This window comes from Budorcas taxicolor, chromosome 8, assembly GCF_023091745.1.
Source record: "Budorcas taxicolor isolate Tak-1 chromosome 8, Takin1.1, whole genome shotgun sequence".
In the NCBI taxonomy this organism is placed as follows: domain Eukaryota; kingdom Metazoa; phylum Chordata; class Mammalia; order Artiodactyla; family Bovidae; genus Budorcas; species Budorcas taxicolor.
In genome coordinates this window covers 38,319,895-38,338,328 of record NC_068917.1, presented here as the reverse complement: position 1 = coordinate 38,338,328, position 18,434 = coordinate 38,319,895, and positions in this window count along the sequence as shown.

Here is an 18,434-nt window from a genome sequence, read left to right as displayed (position 1 = left end):
TAAAAAGATTGTGATGAAAATATATAGTACTCAGCACAGTATGGCACGTTATAGTCAGTTGTTGATAAAACATTGCTATTATCTTCAGAGAAAAAGAAATTAGAGGAATGATAGGTTGTATTGTCTGAGATTCAAAGTGGTTAGGTATAGACCTTTGTGAATCAAAGCTGACCTAATAACCATATTGATTTATTCTAATACCACATAACTGTGCCATGATATAGTAATTTTCAGCAGTTCAATTAATTTTATACTTTCAAGGATTCTTAGTTTTCCCCTGGCATCATGCTCAGCCTAGTAATTTTTCTTTTATTATTTTCTCTGAGAAACATTTGTAGGTAATGGAGAAAAAAAAAATGAGCCTTCTTTTACAATATATCAAAGCAGTATAAAAGACTGTTTAAAATATATTTCTTTGCAAAACATATTAAATGGGTCAGTATTTACATAATATTTTAAAAAGTCATTACAGCCTATTGTGCAAATTTTAAATTGACATTGGATAGGTAAATTATGTTAAGGCAGTTTTCAAAAACTGGATTTTTTATTCAATAGACCATAGCATCTCTTTGATGTGCTATTCTGTAATTCATTAAATTATTTTCCAGCATAAGCAGAGCTATCATGATGCTAATGGATATTCATATTTAAATTATGAACTGAAGCTATCTTACACCTATATAAGTCAATTTTTCATATAAAAAACTTGGGACTGAAAGAGCTATAGAGCAGAACGCAGTATTTGAACACATTTTTACAGTGTTGTGATTTCTAGATCACCTCTGTATTTGTTAAGCATGTCTGCTGTGCCAGTTATCAATTTATTGCCTCTCAGTTCTAAATGTACTCTTCAAAGTGATAAACAACAGAATTTGTTTAAGCATTTCTCCTTTAAAGTGAATACAATGTTAAACTTTCTCAGTAGAGGGCAATGAGGGGATATTGCAGGAGGTGGAGGCTTTCTGTGGTTTGCCCCACAAGCAAGGAGGGTCAGCAGTGTGGGAATGAGGACATCTGCTTAGGAACTACCCAGCAGCGATGAGCCCAGGATGTGGTGTTTGACCTTGTAGCCTGGCCTATCAATTTCTGCAGACTGCTTGGACCCTTCTGACAAGCCCTGAGTAGCCTGCATGTTACCATCTGTGTCCCAAAAGGTCACACACCAAGTAGTCAATCCTTCTTCAAAGAGCAAGCTCTTAGAACCTTTTGTTCATATTGGCATCTGGGCTCCCACTGTATGCCTAACCATCAGGTACCAATCATCTGCTCCTTCCATGCATTGTGGAAGGTAGCCTGTTATTTGCACAGCAGCTCCAGACCAGTTTCAGAATGGCCAAACCAGCAATCACCTCTGTCCTCCAGAGTCCAAACTACATCTTCTCCTGGAAGGACTTGAAAGTCTTATCCTTCCTGAGGTACTCTGTCTCCACCTTAGAAAATTTCTTTATATCTTATAGCTGCTTTCATCAATAACTCTTTGTATTAAACAAGCCCTCCTTAACCTACTGTATGGTTGCTGTCTCCTGACTGGACCTAGACCACTAACGTGGCTTTCTCTGTTAAGTTGCTTCAGTTGTGTCTGACTCTGTGCGACCCCATAGACTGCAGCTCACAAGGCTCTGCCGTCCCTGGGATTCTCCAAGCAAGAGCACTGCAGTGGGTTGCCATTTCCTTCTCCAATGCATGAAAATGAAAAGTGAAAGTGAAGTCACTGAGTCGTGTCCAACTCTCAGCGACCCCATGGACTGCAGCCTACCAGGCTCCTCTGTCCATGGGATTTTCCAGGCAAGAGTACTAGAGTGAGGTGCCATTGCCTTCTCTGTGGCTTTCTCTAATTAGAAGTAAAAATTGTTCTAGAGCTCATTTTGTTACAATAAGGGCTACTACTTAATGTGAACTATCTATGGGCCAGGCTTTTTACAACACTGTCTCAGTTAATCCTCTCCTCTCTCTCTCTTTCTCTCTCTCTCTCACACACAACATACGAAGTGGGTACTTTGTTGTATAAATGAAGGAACCAAGATTTACACTTAAAGTAGCTTATTCAGGATCAAGACTGACTAGAACTTTAAAACCAGTCTTCTCTTAGTACTATGACTGTGTCTACAATACCAACTCTATAACTAACAATCTTTCCTTGTCAGTTTAGTTCAGTCACTCAGTCGTGTCCGACTCTTTGAGACCCCATGAATTGCAGCACACCAGGCCTCCCTGTCCAACACCAACTCCTGGAGTTCACTCAGACTCACATCCATCGAGTCAGTGATGCCATCCAGCCATCCCATCCTCTGTCGTCCCCTTCTCCTCCTGCCCCCAATCCCTCCCAGCATCAGAGTCTTCCAATGAGTCAACTCGTCACATGAGGTGGCCAAAGTACTGGAGTTTCAGCTTTAGCATCACTCCTTCCAAAGAAATCCCAGGGCTGATCTCCTTCAGAATGGACTGGTTGGATCTCCTTGCAGTCCAAGGGACTCTTAAGAGTCTTCTCCAACACCACAGTTCAAAAGCATCAATTCTTCGGCACTCAGCCTTCTTCACAGTCCAACTCTCACATCCATACATGACCACAGGAAAAACCATAGCCTTGACTAGATGGACCTTATATAGCTTCAGTGTCCAAGAGTACTTCACCTTTCTTTGGGAAATGGCCAATAAACATTTTTTATACAGCTTTATTACCCAGATAGAAATAATCAGAATGGATAAATTGCTCAGAATGGATAAATGGAAAAGAGAGACTTCTTATAACTTGTTTGTCTAAAAATTAATTCAGATCCCTTGCATTAATTACAAACATACTACTGGAGATATAGTTATGAGAAGATGGTGAACTTCCAGAAGAGGTTTAGTGAGAAAGGCATACTGGAATGTAGGTAATTGGAATAAAGTGAGTAAAAGTATCACAAATAACATATACACAGCTTTGAAAATAAATAGGAGAGTCTTGGGCATAGAGTGAAAACAAACAGGTAGGGAAAGGTCAGTAAAGGTCAAATCCTAAAAACTCAGTAGATACTTAGTTTAAGGAGGAATCTAATAATCTAAGAGGCCTGTGAAAATGTAAATAGACTCAAGAAAACATGACATCTTGGAGACAAGATACATATTTCTGAAAAACCAGAACACAACTTGGGAGGGGTAGGGTAGGGTAGAACTAGTGGTAAGATATTTTAATGTAGAGAGCACCTCCTAAGACTTGTTAGAATGCTTAGTTTTGTTTTGTTTTGTTTAACTTTGAAAGGAGTTTCACCACTTAGACTATCTTAGAAAAGATTCTCTCTTCAGGTTGGCGATTAGGTTGGAAAAAGGTAAGACTGGAAGCAGAACAAAAAAATCGTTACCAAAAAAAAAAGCCATTATCCTTTCTCCTTTGTGAGGGGCACTGCCCTATGCCTTTAATATGTATCCTTTTTATCATTACACCAAACTGAAGTTGAGATTTAGCAAAATTAGGGAATTACCAAAACAGAGATGTTTTGGACTCCATATCTTCAGAGTCAGAAAACTCAAGTCATGGCACTGTTTTATATGAGCTGCATTAAAAATTAACTTTGCCAAGTAACCTAGGTAAGAACGTGAGCAAGGTAATAGCAGGAACTTCAGAAGACGCAACAGGTAGACAATATATTAAGAAAGGGAAGACAACTAAACTTGATGTGCAGGGGGTAGGATAAAAAAGAAAAATATCTCAATATTTGGTAACTGCACTGCCAGTGAGGAAATAAATGGGAAGAAGAAGCAAAAGGAGGTGAGGTAATCTCTATTTTGAATATGTTTCCTGTGGGATGAACACTGGATATTCAAATGTTAACATCAAGTAGTTATTGACTCTATACTTCTGAAACTTGGGAGAGTAGTTTAGATGGGAAATAGATTTTGAAATCATAATTTCCTACATTGTACTAGAAGGCATAGCTATAAATGGAACCACTTAAGGAGAATATAGAAGAAGATAAATCAAGAAAGTTGGGTAAACCCTAGGCAACACTGCCCTTAAAGGCACAGAGGAAAGGAAATCTCTAAAAGGAACTTAGAGTATATAAAATAACTTTTTCCAAAGGATAGAAAAAATTAAGAGAAATACTATCCTAAAGGAAAAAAGAAAAGACTGTGAGAAGTGAAATCCTGCTACAAAGATGATAGAAAAAGTGTGTTCAACTTTAGCAACACAGAGGTCACTGGGGAAAGGTGGGAGTAAATTTCCATTTATAGCAAGGTGAAGGAACAAGTAGTGACAAGGTTTAAACTTTGAGCAAAGCAACACTTGCAAAATTCTTGACTATGAAAAGAAAGGTGACAGCTGTAAAGATACGTAGGACCAAGAAAGTGGTTTGGGTTGTTTGCTATAAGAAACAGGCTTCAGAATGTTGAAATTGAGACATTTTGAGAACTACATGTAAATATATAGGAGTAAGGAAACATATGATAAAGCAAAATCTTCAAGACAAAAGGTACAGGCAGGTTTCAAATAGCACTAGTTAAAGTCAAAGAACTCTTAGTCTTGAGGATTATTCATATAAACTTTGACATTTACTGATTTTGATACTGGTCAAACTCAACATAGTTGAGTTTCATGATTCCAGTATGATCAGTATACTGTCTACTGAACATACTGTCTATGGAAGTAGACAATATTTGTTTTCAATATGTAGGGTTAGTTTCTTTAACTATATATGGTTTTCCTTGGCTTTAAAGTCCTTCTAGTAGAATATTCTTGTTGTTTGTGAGCCATAAATAAACTCAACTTTTGAAATTTCTGATTTCCTACTCACTGTGGTGTTCTCTAGTTATTCTAGGTAGCAGAGGTGCTGAATATACAAAGTTTATACTATCACAGTAAAAATATCAAACTTGCAAAGAAAGGATATACATATTTCAGAACATAAATGATGTGGATAACTATACTCAATTACACTATAAGCTATTTGAAAGAAAGACCTATGTCAAATCACTATTAACGAACCTATTTTTTCACAATGGATGTATAGTTAATTAAGATAATTTGATAACCAAACTCATCCTTAGCTAGTTGTGTGAAGAGGTTTGGCTTCTATAACAGCTTATATAAGAGCTGTATCTATCATAACTGAGTTCTTCCAATTTTAAACTAAACAAAATATTAAGCCCTCTCCCATGGCAGAGTGCTCCAACTATCACAATACTCCTCTATCTTTTTATAGTCCTTATTCTCATTCAGCCAACTCCTTCCCATTCCATTTTCAAATTTGACCTTTCAACATAAATCTGCATGCTCCGACCTAACTTACACTGGGATAACTCTTTTTCACAATTTTGACAAAATTAAAGTGGGTTCCTGGCTTTAGGAAAAAATAAATATGTTAGCTCTTCCTTTTCGTGTAATTTTTGAGATCCAAGTGGTGACATAGTGCTTTATTGTTAGCTACATCAGCAGCTAGCTTTGCCAAGTAAGGTTGCTAGCTCTTCTAAATGCAAATTAAAATAGAAAAAAAAGGAGCAAAGCATTAGCAGGCAGCGAAAGGCAGCAAAAGGATATGGTACCCAGCCAACAAGGTAATAGCCTTTATTGCAATCCAGTGGCCCAGAGATGGAGACTTATCATGACAACATTGTTAAACTTAAGACCCAGTTCCCCTTGTGCTGGTGTCACTGGAGGGCAGGGGTTGAGATGGGGGGGGGGGAGATAAAGAACCTCTCACTAAACTGGTTATCAGCGTCCGTCCTTCATTAACAATAACAGAGGGGCTCTTAAAATCCATGAGGGTAGTTGCTGCCCAGACTGTAAGAATAGGCAGGAGGAGGTGTGCAATGCTCATTTCTTCTAACCATGAACACATTTGGCAACAGGAAGGAATCCGCAGTGCCCTCCTCATTCCCAAAGAACAATATGCCTATATATTATTGAACAGTGGAGATTAGCAGAACATCTTATCTATTTTTAGAGTTTTACTTCATGTTTATAAAAACATTCCCATTTTTCTCTCCCTGAAAAGTGCCTCTTGAATTGAAACTGCCAGTGACTTTCCACATCCCTCATCCTATTTCATTACAGAAACACTCATAAAGACACAATTTTCTCCTATTAATAAATATGTTTGATGTTACATAGAAGTTCTGTGTAATACAGGCAGAACAATGGAGTCAGACTCTGGGATAAATTATTATGAAAACTTGAAGCAGTGAGCCTGCCTCTGGAAGCTTTCTTGCGGATGTAATGTGGATGTGCAGCATGAAAGCAGGCTGAGCAATAAAGACTGTGAGTAATAATCATAAATCCCAAAGAGGCATCACCCTCTCTTAAGACATTTTTTAACTCCTTCAAAAGATGACTGTAAGGTGCAATCTGCTTTTAGAAGCATTAAATATGTTTAAAGTATATTTAAAATTTGAAGTTGAGCATGCCTGGACTGCAGTGGCCCACTGATGCAGGAGACTCAGTTGGCAGTCCCATGGATTGTGATGGTGCTGTGAAAACACTGCTCGTGTTGCTGCTGGTGTTTCAGATGGGCCCTAATCATTTCCTTTATTTAGGTTTTCTTTTATTTTTATAATATATTCCTAGTAAAAGTTTCTAAAATCTTCTAGCCATAAAATGTCTCAAAACATGGAATCTGTATGGAAAGTATTCAAAGACAAAGAATGATTTAATGCAACTAATTTATAGGATAGGGAACAAATAAAAAGAACTATTTTTCTTTTTTCAAAAATAGATCCTTGGGTCTGCTCTATTCAACTGTTTTTATCTGCTTAGCACTCATTGAAAACAAAATTCAGAGTACTGACTGCCAAGATAAACAGCTTTATTGCATGTTTCATTTTTTTTCACACAAAGATACATATAAGTCAAGTAGAAATTTCAGAACTAGACACATTGTGTGGAAAATGTTAAGCTGGACATGTCTCCACTAGTACTATCTACATGAGCTGTTAGGTTAATATACACAAGACTAACATTTCTTCCTTTTGCTTATCAATTTGTGTCATTTACATACTGCACAAATAAAACACTAGTGTATCTCAAAGGAAAAAAAGAAGTACTAATATATTTGTCAACCAAAACTCCTAGCAATTTATCACTGAAATTTCTAACAATGTTGTTCTTTCCACAAACCTTATGCAAGTTCAATGAGTATTTCCAAATCCACTGTCATGTAAAGTTTGGATGTTACTGGGATCCCAGAAAAAAAGCTCATGCTGCCCATTCTAAGTATTAGTAAAATATATTTATAGTGTTCAAATAGCAAGGATACAGTGAGGCAATTTTTAAGAATCACTGGACAACAGTATACATTTGACAAGCTTGTTAAGGGATACATTCTCCCTAGGCATCTAAGAACAGGAGTCTTTATTACTTCCAGCAGCTCCACCAATTATGGAATTGCTATGATACCTCAAAGGAAGAGATTCTAAAAGTCCAGGTAGAAAGTCACTGGCATACGGTCCCAAGTCTTGCAGATTTCATGCCACAGAGATAAGTGACATATGCCTTCTTTTACAGAAAATCAGTCAGAGAGATCCAGTCAATAGAGTGAATAGGACTGGGAGACCTAAATATCTCTACAAAGGGGAAAAGCTTTATAAATACTATCACTTGCATAAATGTTTCCTTTTGCAATTTACTAGCTTACTTTCACATAACACATCTAATATAAAGTTATGCAATGGGCAAAACATTTTCCATTCTTTAATTGTTGTCACTTCTCTGTGCACTTACTGCTCTAACAAGACCTGAATGTTATTATGAAAATACTGAGCAGACGTCATGCTCTTTGGAGGCAAGGAGTACATACCAAGTTTCTTTTCATAACTGTAATGCACACACACACACTGCTATAATACTTAGTACATGACAGCTACAAATTGAACACTGAAACAGTGAATCCCCAGGTGAATGAATGAGTACCTCATGTTGCCCTGTTTCTATTAGCACTTTTGGTGATCCATTCAATTCATTTCTTATTAAATACCTAATACTGTGCTACACTACAGGGTATAAATGATATAGCTATCAATTAAAGACTTACTCCAGTGTGGTCCAATGACCCACCTGTTGCCGTCTGGATGCTTGAAAAAACTTCAAATTCCTGGGCCCCATCCCAGATTTCCCAAATTAGAATCTCATGCATACTGAAGTCTGAAAAGCACTGCATAATAAGCTAACAATCTTTTTGTGAAAATAAGTTAAAGGATTTTTAAAAAATAATATTCAAGGAGCAGTGTTTCTTACATGAGTATTTTCTCTGTGCAGTTTCTCTTAGGTGTAGATTGGGTAAGACTAAAATTGGGGGGAATAGGGGAAATGGCAAACTAAGAACAATATTTAAATGAAAGTTCAAAGTCAAGGTGAAGGGTGAACTAGTTTAGTGGGTAAGGAACTTTTTAACAAACATCACCTCAAGGAAACTATCCTCCTGAAAAACATTGATATTACAGCAAATCAGATGGGGATCAACCAAGGATACAGGGTAATAGGCCAAATGGCAATTTATGTCTTTAATCATGGCAATGGAGAAAATGAAAATATTCATCCCCAGTAGTGGGAAAAACAAGTCTTAGTTAATTAAATTATATTTTATCATTGGCTTACAAGATGTTTTATTTTTTAAAACTGTATTATTTACCAATCTCTTCCTTTCTGCCAATTGACCATTTATATTACTCTATGCACACATGCTAAGTCACTTCAGTTATATCCAACTCTTTGAGACCCTATGGATTGTAGCCATTCAGGCTCCTCTGCCCATGGGATTCTCAGGCAAGAATACTGGAGAGTCACTGCCATGCCCTCCTCCAGGGGATCTTCCTGACCCAGGAATTGAACCTGTGTTTCTTACATCTCCTGCACTAGCAAGTGGGTTCTTTTACCACTAGCACCACTGGGAAGCCTACAACGCCATATCTCTAAATCACCAATATTTTTCATTACTGTGATCGTTTTGAAACTGTTAGAGTTCAGATTCTTGAGACCTAACACAGAGTTTAAAAGCCTAGTTTATTTACTATGTCCAACACGTTTCAGTAGGATTGAGTCAGCACTAGCGAATGCAATCAGACATGGGATCTTCTAGCTGTTTCAGAACTCTGATGGTGCTGTTTTAGGATCAGTTGCTACATATAAACTGGATAAACTAGTGGGGAAAAAATGAATTTTAGAGCTGGAATTTTTTATAGCTCTGTCGGTAACTAACAATGTAGCCTAAGGATACTTATGAAGTTTCCTCTCCTCTAAAATTTGGTCATCAAAATGTAAAACAATTATTTCAAGGAGAAAAGATAGTTATTTATCTATTGTCTACTGAATAGTAGGATTAAAAGTAATCACTACTGTTAAACAACTCTTAAATCCATAATAATGACTTGGAGGCCCAGAAAGGCAAATCAAATTTAAGTCACACAACTGATAAAGTGAAGTGTGTTTGGACTTGTCTTTACTTAATCTTTGCTCAGTGTTCTTTCCACTCTAACACCTCTCCACCTAAATTCACAGATGGGTTGCAGTGGGGTTACAGACAGGACAGACAGGCTATGGAGGCCATGGAAGTGGACATGAAAGTTGCTTCACCTGTAGATTCTATTTGAAGAACAGCAGAATAAAAAGCGGAGAAGGCAATGGTGGAGAAGTACTGGAGAACCCACTCCAGTACTCTTGCCTGGAAAATCCCATGGACAGAGGAGCCTGGTAGGCTGCAGTCCATGGGGTCGTGAAAAGTAGGGCACGACTGAGCGACTTCACTTTCACTTTTCACTTTCCTACATTGGAGAAGGAAATGGCAACCCACTCCAGTGTTCTTGCCTGGAGAATCCCAGGGACGGGGAGCCTGGTGGGCTGCTGCCTATGGGGTCGCACAGAGTCAGACACGACTGAAGCGACTTAGCAGCAGCAGCTGCAGCAAAATAAAAAGCAGTTAATCATTAATCGTAAGAGGACAGAACTAATTATAATGCTGCATTGCTGACTTGTTTGGAAAGACAGGACTATGATGGGAACTGATGGAAAGAAGACTTTTTTTTTTATTCCAGTTCTGCAAATTACGCAGTTTTGCCTTTGTAACTCAATAGCAGCCATAGATGATAGGTAAATGAAGGAGCATGTCCATGTTCCAAAAGGACTGTTTTCCAAACAGGCAGCAGCCCTGATAAGGCCGACCAGTTCATAGCTTTAGACTAGAAAGTTCAAAATGAGAAAACATTCATGATGATTCTAGTGTCCCTCTCCCAAGTGAGTGAGACACCTGAATTTTTCATGAAGCAAAACCCCTTCCATGTAACTCAGAAATCTGCATGTGTTAGTGCAGTGCTTCAGTGTGGGTAGTGTGCTGACAGCAAAGACTATTTTTATAATGAAGCTTGCAAAGCAGACTAAAAGGTAAAGCTCTGCCTGATTTTATATCCTGCTGTTTCTCAGCACCCAGCACAGTGCCTAACAAGTCATAGGGTTTTATAAATTTCTAATAAACGAAGCCATTCACATGCATGCAAATTCAGATGAGAATTATGAGGAAGAGCTCACTTCAAATGACTTCAAATATGAAGTCTGTATTTACACTTTAAGCTGAACTATTTGATTAAAAGTTAAAAAACCAAAATGGAAACAAGAGAGAAATGGAGAGGATGAAGAGATAAAGAGAGAGAGAGGGAAAAGGAGCAGGGGGAGAAAGAGAGGAAAGAAGAAGGGAAAAAAGGTAAATTTTCTTGAAAAATTCACATGGATTCATGTGTGTTTGAGACTCACTGATTAGAGCCACATTTTTCTGATTCTCCAGTATTTTGCATATGATATATAATTTGTAGTAATTCAGCTCTGTAGGGTAGGGACCATAATTTCTTTTGTAGAGAAAAGATTTTCAGAGGTAAAAAAAAATGACTTAATAAAGATTAATTATCTAACAAGTGCCCATATAAATACAACTTCAAACATTCTTACTACAAATCCATTTGACTGTCCGTGAAATTGATGTTGGGTGGAAGAAGATAGAGGAATCAATGGGAGAAACAAGTTGAAGGATATAAACTTGTCAACATTAAGTATTTATTAATTTAATATAAATTTTAGGGTAATTTGAGAACACTGTTAGATAGACTTAGAGCTTTCCATGATTCAAGAAATATTAAATTCTCTTTTATAGAAGCCATGCCAAAGCTTGTTGTACACTTTTAGTCAATTCCTCTGCCTGATTTGTATTCAATTTATCTGATATGTTAATAACATTATTGGTTGCTATGATGAGAGAGCTAGAGATAAATGAAATCAGTTAGAATCAATTTGATAGGTCTTTTCCTCTAAAGATTAAGTACTGTTTTGCAATGGTAGAATTTTCAGCTTATACAGCTCTTCTCAGTAAGATGGGTCTGGAGGGCAAGGTCTCTGTTAATCAAGTGAAAGACAAAATCCATTTAACCAAATAACACATAAACTGCTCTGCATAGTTGTTAAATAACTGAACCTCTCCAATTTCTTTCAATTCAGACTATAGGGAACAGAGGGAGAGGTTTCTAAGAGAGATTACAGGGGAAAGGATATGTTGGAGAAGGGAGACACTGCAAAGTCCATTTTAAAACGTGATAAAAAGAGTGCATTAATTCATTCTAAAAAGTCAGAAAACAAACTTACTATGATATTATAAAGTAGGAATAGTAACTTATTAGAAGACTACGTTACCCTAACAGATGACAGCACAGACTGTCACATAGCCTCTAACTGATTTCCCAGCTAATTTCACCAGCTACCATGTTTCTCAATAGCTTGCCTAGTACTTAATTACTAGTAAGACCCCATTACGTTATGTTAAAAAAGGGCATTCACCGACTTTATTTCTTTATTTTTCATCTTTATGGAGCTCTCCTTGATTTCTTCAATAACCTCAAATTCTTTACCTGGCATGTGTGATAACTTCTAAGTCTGTGGCCAAGCCTGACAAGTCACATCCTAGCTTTACGCTTGCAATATCTTACTTCATATGCAACAGGCAGCCCAAACTCAGCATTTCCAAAACTACCATCATCTCTCAGCTTTCACTTTTCAGTTCCTCACTTCTGTTGACTCTTCCTGATTTCTCCTCATATATCTGCAGGTGAATTCTGATCATCTCTCAAGATCGACATGTCTTTGCCTTTTCCGCATGCCATTCATTGGTCTTCAGGGTCTGAACACAGCTACCACAGGAAGTCCCTTAAACACGGTCTGAATCTTACTTCCCTTGGCAAAAAAGGTTATTACTTCATAGATATTTTAGTTTAAAAGTTTGAAAAGCATAAAGTAACAATTACTGTCTTCATTAAGAGATACTGAATGAAACAAAAGTCCCCAATTCTAACTACTTCTTTAGCAAACTTCACTAGAGGTAAGTTCTACTAATAATTTGGTTTCCAGATTTTCTCGGAATTATATAAGAGCTTTATGAGCTCTAAGAAATTTATATATACTTTAAATATTAAAACAATTGTATATTTATAAAATAAAATTGATTAAAATCATTGCATACTTACATTTCTATGGATATACTTAGAGATATATTTTACTATTAACATATCTGTAGGTGCACACATTTATTTAATTTTATTAATTATATTTGTTTATTTAACTCTTTTCAATTATATATCAGTAATTATAAATCTAGAGAGCATATTAAAAAGCAGAGATATTACTTTGAAAACGAAGGTCTATATAGTCAAAGCTATGGTTTTTCCATTAGTCATGTATGGATGTGAGAGTTTGACCACAAAGTAGGCTGAATGCAAAAAAACTGATGCTTTTGAAATGTGGTGTTGGAGAAGACTCTTGAGAGTCCCTTGGACTGCAAGGATACCAATCCAGTCAATCCTAAAGGAAGTCAGCCCTAAATATTCATTGGAAGGACTGATGCTGATACTGAAGCTCTAATACTTTGGCCCTCTGATGCAAGGAGCTGACTCACTGGAAAAGACCATGATGCTGGGAAAGATTGGAGGCAGAAGGAGAAGGGGACGACAGAGGATGAGATGGTTGGATGAGTCCTTATCACCGACTCAGTGGACATGAATTTGAGTGAACTCCGGGAGTTGGTGATAGACAGGGAGGCCTGTTGTGCTGCAGTCCATGGCGTCTCAGAGTTGGACATGACTGATGAATTGAACGAACTGAACTGAATGTCTATACCTGGGTGATTAAAAGTACAAAATGCTTTACCTTTTTAAGTTTCAAGACCTACTTATCTTGAGGGATGGACAACTCCACTGATGTCTTGCATGAGGTGACAGATGGGAGAACTGACTCCAGTGAGGTACCACCACTCATGCCCTATGTCTGTCCCCTTCCCTATGTCAATTGACAGAGTGTAAAGGAGGGAGGAAATGCTTGAGGGGAAAGGAAGGGGATGATTCTCCTCCTAAATTGAAAGTGTTGGACAGATGATGCTTTGAGCGAATGACTCAAATCAATTTGGAGGGTACACAGGGAGAAGATAGCATTCCAGTTCTCAGTGGATGTCTTAGTAGGCAGTGTTCTTGCCTTGTCATGTAGCAAAAAAGCAGGGGATGTGAGGAAGAGTGAGACCTGACAAAGTGAGAGATACTCAAGCAGGTGGCAGTGAAGGCTGCTGCCTGATTTTGGTTTCTATTTTCTGAGGAGCAAGAAAGATTACTTTTATGTGTGCCCCTGGAGCTGAGAGTTACTCCAAGAGGAGTCTGGGACTGGGATTGGAGGCTGTGGTCCTTCTGGGAGACCCAAGCATCAGGGGTGAGGCACCAGCAGGTCAGCCAGAAGCTGTGCTTACTCTTGCAGGTCTATTGTTACAGGTTACAAATTCTGAAGAGACTTGAATAGAGGTGAGCTCCTCTTTATATGGACTGGTTTGAGGTTGCCACTCATTGACATTTAGGTCACAGAAAATTTGCTGGGCATTCATTTTGGATAGCAAAAGAGAAGAATTCGTCCTTACCACAGTCACCTAAAAAGAAGTTTGCTCTTTTCCTGATTTTATTCACTTAACAGAGGAGAAGGCAGGGAAAACATGATTTCTAAGATGCAGCCTAAGTTCCACTTCTCCCAAACCTTCCACTTTAAATCACTGAAGCTAGAGCACTAGGCTGCAGGGAGGAGAGGAGAGGAGAACAAACAAGAAATAACCTGGAAATTTTAAAATGCACTGAGATTAGTCTCAAACACTCAAATAATAAACTGATATTAACCCAAAGCAACTAGCAATGTATAAAATCAGAGCACAATGCTTCCAAAAGCAAACAAGGAAGTCAGTACATAAAACCTGGGAGGAAGATAGTGACTGAAAAAATCAAGCTACTTCCCTGTCATTCCTAATAGTAGAGATTTTTCAATAAAGTGATTTCACAATATTCACAGGTTCATTTTATTATACTTATTTGTATATATGTCTACGGTTTCCAATCAGACTGTAGATATTTTAAAGTCAGGAATTAAACTTTATACAACTTTTTCTCCTTAGAAACTAAAATACATATAAAGTGCTCAATATGTATTTGTTGATTTAAAATAAAGAATTAAATGTGAATAATTAGAAAATAAGTCATTAAAGAGAGTGAAATACAATAGTAGAAATAGATGTAATGTTTTTAGATTAATTTTGTTTTATATGTGTTGAGTGAAGGGGCAGCTGACTATAAAGAAGCATATTTGACTCTGTCATGATTTTGAAGCAACTAAAGATTAAGACTGTAATCACAGGGGCAGGAGGTTAATTCCTTGTCCTCTTACTTCCTAGCTGTGCGGTCTTTGAGAAGTTGTCTCATTCATTAAAAAAAAAATAAAAAGAGTAAGGTCTAGGCTATAATCCTTTATTATCCTCCAAGTAATAAAATTCTACAAATCCATGAAAATTAAAGGAGTGACCACAGTCATAAGCTGTAAAAACTATATCAAGGGTTCCATTTGGAATGCACTGACTGTATATTGACAAATGGCAAAATTTAATCTTTCAAATGTTACATTTAACTCATACGGTATATTATAAGTAAGATGAAAATGTTTTTCTTGGTTCACTGGATTATTCGTTCAGCATTTCTTTTTTTCAAATAATTGTTTGTTTTCTAATTTTTAAAAAACATAGTCTGCATGATTCAGCAGGTTTCAGGATTATGTTAGGGAATAACTTGCAAATCAAGGAGATAAGACTCATCCTGATCCCAGCACAGTTGTAAACAAGCCAGGTATCCTGATCCCAGCACAGTTGTAAACAAGCCAGGTAACTTAAGCAAAGGAGTGAGTTTTCATTTGTGTGTTTGAAGTGCATTTCTGTCTTTTGTTGATGACACTAGACACAGCAAAGCATAAAAACAATCATCTGAAGTTAGCAGGGAGCATCATCTTACAATAGAAAAATAATCAGAGATTCATTTACACCACAAAAACAAACAGCCAGATTCAACCATCTGCTGGGGCAGTTAAACCAAACTTTTAATTATTGGAAGATGTAAATAATTGGGAAAGATAAATCATTATACCTCAATAACAGTACAATGATGACATATTAATCCTCTGCAAGAAGTTCATCAAAATGATATAACAACTAAAGTTTATAATGGAAATATAGTTTGTTTTAATAGTGAATTGAGTTCCTTTCAACATGCCAAATCAATCATTTCAATACAAAAGATACTAGGAAGAAAATAATGTTATGATACTGAGTTAATATTTTCCTCATTTTTTGTTTCAACCTCTTATTATTAGAACTCTCCAACCATTATGTGGGTTGTAAACCCCCACATCAGACATTTCACCAGGAGGCTAAAAAGGATGCCTGATAAACGACATCAACAATGAGACATTTATATGGATAGAGATATAGATAAAGACGTGCATGTGGCTATGAGACTGGAAGTTCGTGAAAGAATTCCCAGGGTATGTCATTTTGTGCAAGACACTGATGGATGAGGAGGAATTGTTAAGTTTAATGGAAGGAAAGCATTCTGTAGAGGGAATGTCAGCGCGAAGGAAGAGAGGGAGTCCTTGGGAAGCATGGCCAGCTGGGAAGGCATGGGAGAAAAGATGGAATCAGAGGGAAGGGTTATCACCAGTGGGTGGGGAAATTCAATATAACATTTACTGAGGCATTTTAACTTTATTCTAAAGATAGCAGTTGTGTGTGTATGCTCAGTTATGTCTGACTATTTGAGACCAACCAGGCTCCCCTGTCCACGGGATTTTCCAGGCAAGAAACTGGAGTGGGTTGCCATCTCCCTCTCCAGGGGGTCTTCCTGACCTGGGAATCAAAACCATGTTCCCTGTGTCTCCTACTAAGTGGATTCTTTACCACTGAGCCACCTGGGAAATCCCTAAAGATGGTAAGAAGTTACCAAAGATGACATGAAAATGTAGTTGTAAGGGAGGAAAAATGTCTTTTTACTTTCTGAGGTGCTGTGGGTGAATCTAAGAGTTAAAATGACACAAAACATATTAACAGGGATAAAAATTGCCCACATTTTATCTAATATTTGTGTGTCCATGTGGAGTCTTCAAAAGGAATATGAAGACCCCAAAAAGTTGTTAGGCCCAAACAACTTTCTAAATATAGCAGAATAAATTATGGGACTGTGATAAGACAGAGCAGCTTGGTTAGGGGGACAGTAAATTATGGGATGGTGACTAGAAAATATATGGGGGAAATAATAAAAATGAGGATTATTTTAATGGGTTGTTTGTTTGTGTTTTGACTCCCAGTCTTAGTGATAAGAGTGCCCTTTTCTTCCTGGTAGAAGAAATGCAACTTTCTCATGGAAAGTTTTATGACCAGCCTTTAATTAGAAAGGGGGAGGTCACAGAGCCCTTCCTGAGTCTGTAATTTCTTAGGTGCCTTCAGCTCAAAATATTCAGTATGCCAAAACAGTGTATTTTTATATAGCATGCTCTGAATTCCTTTAGAGTTCAAACTACTCCCAAACATTATTTCAAAACAGCACCTATATTAATTCCTTTCATTGCCTTTGCATATAGAATAAAGAAATAAGGTTCAAAGAGATTAAGATCATTATTACTTATTTACAGCTATTGAAAGTGAGGAGTATGTGCTCCATTCCCTGAAGCCAGTCTAGTTCATATGATCTCATCATCCACATTCTTAGAAGAAAGCAAATAAATAAAAATGTTTCCTGAAGGTTGTAGGTTGTCTTATAATAGTTATAGGATAAGGCTCAATGAACTTAGAACAGGAAGAAATCTCTTTCACCAATCACAGAGACATTTTTAGCTGACAATCTAAAATTGCAATTTAGAAAATTTATTTTATCTAAGAATATTCTCAGAATTTGTGTTGTTTTTCCACTGCAAATCATTACCATAAATAGACTATATGTACACACAACACTCCACATCCAAACAACCATGTACAAACACATACTAAGCCAGAATTGAACTTTACAAGGTTAAGTTTTCCCTTAAATCTAACTATCACTGAGGAAGAAAATATATTATCTGAATATGAAACCTTATGAAATAGAGTATAATCAGATCTTAATATTTTTATGTAACTTTTAATTATTTAAAGAACGCTCAGTATTAACAGTCAGCAATATGCTCATCTTGACAAAAGCATCTTAAATTATATGGGAAAAATGTAGATCACAAAAGTAAGATGATAGTCCCTATCAAATTTATATGTATCAAAACTCTGTTCACATACAGATGTATCAGAAACCCAGGCTGATTCTGCTGAAAATCTTGCGACTATTCAAAATACTTGAAAACACCTATTATGATATCTGATAAATAATAGCTAATCAATAAAAGTATCTTTCCTTCATTTTTCGATATAACCCATTATCAACTTAAAGTGAATTTTCTCTACTTTTGCATATTGGAGGTCCATATTCTGAACATTGCCCCCATCTTTTCTTTTTTTTTTTTTTTTTCTTTTGCTATAATATGAAACCAATTTCCTATAATCTCCACTAGTGCAAAGATTACCTTCATCTGTTCAATGCTGTATCATCAGCACCTAGACCCATGCTTGGTATGTAATCGCTCAATAAATAATTATTGAGCAAGCGATTAAACAGCCCCAGGTATGAAAGTTAATTGCTGCTTTTAAAGTCTAAAATTGCTTCCAAATGGAATCTCCTAGAGACATAAATGTAAGAGTTTGAAGGATTATAAAAAAGAAAAGGGGAAACAAATGTCCAGAATGTAATATGGCTCCAGCATACAGAAAAGAGCGCTTCCCTGGTGGCTCAGACAGTAAAGAATCTGCCTACAATGCAGGAGACCTGGGTTCAATCCCTGGGTCAGGAAGATCCCCTGGAGAAGGGAATGGTTACAATCCGTGGAGTCACAAAGAATCAGACATGACTGAGCAAAAGGAAGGAAATAAATGTTTGGTTATATCTTTTTCAGGTAAAATTTATGTTTTATAATGCAATCACCACAAATATGAACATAATAAACTGACATATTTCACAGCAGTAGTTTCTTTCTAGTCAAAAGGTATAATCTAAAAAGCAGTCAATTCTAA